Genomic DNA, 4,013 nt, shown 5'->3' with positions numbered 1-4,013 from the left:
TGTGCCTTTGGAGATATTGATTTAAGTTGTTATTCAGAAACAAAACACTTAGAAAGAACGTTTGACACTCCTCCTTTCCTGCCCAAGACATTCTGATGCAAAAGGCCGGTTCCGGGAAGGGAATCTTAGCATATTTACCGTAGCATTTAGATAGGAAGACTCTAGGCAGGATTAACTAGATTCCTCCCTCTGTACCATTATTTCTGGGTCGCCTTGCAGGAATTTGTTTGCCTCGGGTGTTCCGCTCTCTTCAGCTACCAGTGAATTGCCTTTTTCCCCTTTTGAAATCCCAGACCCCTGCCCCCGTCCCCCTTTGTCCAAAATGGCCTATAAACCTCAACTGACTCTTTGGATCACATTTTTATGGCACCCCACAAATGTGCATTCATATAATAAACTTGGACACTTTCTCCTGTTAATCTGTCTCTGTTAATTTGATTATTAGCCCAGCTAGAAGAACTTAGAAGGTGGGAGGAAATTTTTTTTTTTTAGCTCTCACAATGGTGTTAGTAGTATTTCACTCAGAATTTGAAAATGAGGTCGGAAAAAAAAATCATCATCTGAAATTCAGCTAATATGAATCAAAATGGAAGAGCCTAATCACGAACAAGAGTGATCTAACCTAGAAAGTGGTATGGGTTATGCGGGTTATGAAGGAACTAAGTCAGAACTTAAGTGCAGGTCTTCAGACTTCTACTTCCAGAAGTTTTACTCTTTAAAGTGGAGATAAAATGCTGATTTGTTGCATTTCGGAAGGATGGGCAAAACTTCAAGGCTGAGGTGGCTGTCCAAATAGGAGAATCCCTCATAGTTGGCAAAGGACAGGGTTAGAGTCTTGTTTGGGAGGGCACTTCCTGTATTTGATCTATCTGGTATTAGGTAAGTGTGTGGGCCTACAGCAGGCTCTCAGCAAATACTCACTTGCTGCTTGACATGGTTTCTTTGCCAGTGTAACATCCTTTTTAATCTGATTTAAAGGTGCAAAATATTAGAAACCAGGTGACAGCCTCCACAACGGTTGGCTCACAAGGAAACGATGTTAGGAAAGTGTGGGAGGTGGGGGTGGGTGGGTAAGGAGGTGTTGGGTTGGGATCAGGAGTAGAATTTATGCATGGCTTTGGGCGTGTAAATCCAGGGAAAGGCAGCGGAGACACACAATTACTGTGTCATTTTTCAAAGCAATACAAAGAGCTTTGTTCATCTGCATGGGGTTCCTTATGTAATGTGGGTATCTGTGTTGGATTGGGGGGATAAATAGGAAGCGTCTTACAGTAGAAATGTAAACAGAGCAATGATTTGTGCTTCTCTTTCTCCAAGCAGACCTACGAAAACATTCCTGTCACCCTGCCTTTCTCTCCCCGTCTCCTCCCACTGTACCCACCAGGAGGAAAGAGGGAACAACGAAGCTCACTTCAAACTACATTTACTAAAAAGCCAAGTACCTTTGTGTAGTTAGCATATGTTATTTAAATATGTTGCTGAATCTGCTGACATATCCTGAAAAAGTTATGTAATCTGCTTGTAAAAAGCACAACAAAGAAAAGTAATACCTTCATTGGAAATTGTCCGTAAGTTGCACACCGTTTTTTCCCCTTCACTCAAAGAGTGACTGTGTATCAACTTGCCCATCAACTTTGGAATTCAGAAAAAGGGCACATCAACTGAAAGACAGAAGAGATTTTATTCTGTTAAAATCCAAAAGAGGTCAACTCTAGTGACTATTATAAAGCTCTATTTCCTGAGTTAATGGGGGAAAAGTGATTAGTATTAGACATTTAATGGTGCCGTGCTTTATTTTTTCTTTCCCAAATGACATTTATGTCATGGTTTATTTTTCCTATTTGTGTGTCTTTATTGTTGGAAATTTAAAGTTTGCACTGTTTATCCTGACTGTAGATCAAAAGCAATTAAATGAACTTCAGCAAGGAAGAACATATTGAGAAATCACAAATCATTGCTCTGTTTACATTTCTCTTGTGAGAGTTAAGTGTTTGTTTTAAGTAAAAGATTATTACTTTTAGTCACCTCTTTTAATGAAAGTCATTTAGCAAAGCCACTTCAAAGCTATGAGAACATGAAAATTCTGTGTTTTCTTATTCTATTTTATAGCAGGAATCAAAGACCCCTAATTTAATATCTAGATTTTTTTTGTTTGTTTTTTTTTCTCTTGGTTGGGCACTATTTAATGAATTTGTTAATTGTTCTTTGGAAATTAAGACCAAAGTTATACAAGACAAAGTATGGGGTGAGGAAAACAATTACTCAGGTAAGGAAGTCTAAAAACTTAGTTTTAAGGTCATAACTTAGTAACTGAATAACCTTAGGAAATGGATTGATCTAAAACACCTCTGAATTATATGAGTTTCGCATGAATTGAGGGAGTGGTAGCTGTAAAACCCTAACATGGAATAATGAGTACGCTACTTAGGTCCTGAGAAAGGACTGCCTGGGTTCAAATCCCAGCTCAGTTGTTTACTGCATTGTGACTTGGAGTAAGTTACTTAACCTCTTTGTGCATCACTTCACCATGATAAAAGTGAACTGGCATCTTAAGATGCTTAACCATAGAGCTGGGAGGACTATGGGGCGGAGCTGGGCCCCTTGTCAACTCTCTAGTCTTGACTTTCTGTTGAACTTTGTGGTAACTTGGGGGGGGGAGGGATGCGAATAAAGGGGGAAGCCATGTTGGGCTCGCCCTCCCGCCCTTTTTTTCCCACCGGTTGGGACACTGGCCAGCGAGTGTGTGTATACACACTCTTTGGTGGCTTTGTTCCTTTTTTCTTTTCCCGAATAAACCGTTCTTTTGGTGGATTTCTGGAGAGTATTTTTTTTAACTTTTATTTATTTAATTGTGTTTTTCCAGAACCCATCAGCTCCAAGTCAAGTAGTTGTTTTAATCTAATTGTGGGGGGCACAGCTCACAGTGGCCCATGTGGGGATCAAACCGGCAACCCTGTTGGTTAGAGCACCGCGCTCTAACCAACTGAGCTAACTGGCCACCCCTGGAGAGTTATTTTTTGCCAATTGACAACCATCTACAAAATGTGGCTGAAAATAGCATCTACCTCATAGTTATGATGATTAAAGGAGTTAATATGGGAAGAATACATAGAAAGCATTATGTAAATGTTAGTTAATGTGCTAAGAATGATCTTAATATTAAAAGTGGTTAATGATCAATCCATTAATAATTTGCCACATATCATGTTTGAATTCGATCAACGAGAAAAAAAAATCCATTATGGATGACTACCCAAACCATCTACACTCACAGAGCTTACTGTCTGCAATCATTAATGTCACTTTATTACTCCATATTCCACTGTATTCATCACCGTAACTTACTATCTCAGCCGACTCTTGCCCAAGAAGATAGCAGTTGCAAATAACTTGATTGCTCATTCTGGGAACTCCCTGAAAGACACATTACACTCCCAGACTCTGAATTCCTTGCCTTAAAAATCCTCACCTTGCTGTGTTTACCACCAATCCTATTATATCATGATCATTACCTAATCCTAATCAAGACAACTCATGGAAAGGCCTTCCTTAACCCAGACTTCAAAATCTCATGAATATCCTGACTTTCCTCTCCCCATCAAAGATTGTGTCAAGGTCACTCTTTTATACTGCAGTAAAAATGAACTCAGCTTTGTCTTATCAAAGCTGGTATTTATGGGAGGGGCAATATTCCACATGATTGAGTGGACTGAATTCTGGAACTGGAGTTAGAAGTTCAGAGCTGAAGTCACAGCTCTTGTCACTTGGGCAAGTCATTAATTTTCAGATGCGTTTTTTGTAAAATGTACCTATTACTACATGTATACGTATCTACACATAAGTGCCTAGTATAGTGTGTGGTAAAGAACACTTAATAAATGTTTCTTACATTGCCTTTTCATTTGGTTGTCTGTGGGGAAGGGTAAGCTGGGAAAATGACTATACTGCTAATCTGTTCAAACCATTGTCTTTGGGTAAATGCTCCTTGGCCCCTAGTAACACCTTATAAATAC

The sequence above is a fragment of the Rhinolophus sinicus genome, chromosome 18 (genome assembly GCF_057876585.1).
Source record: "Rhinolophus sinicus isolate RSI-liver-muscle chromosome 18, RSI-T2T, whole genome shotgun sequence".
NCBI lineage: Eukaryota > Metazoa > Chordata > Mammalia > Chiroptera > Rhinolophidae > Rhinolophus > Rhinolophus sinicus.
The sequence above is the reverse complement of the archived record's forward strand: the minus strand, read 5'-3'. Positions refer to the sequence as shown.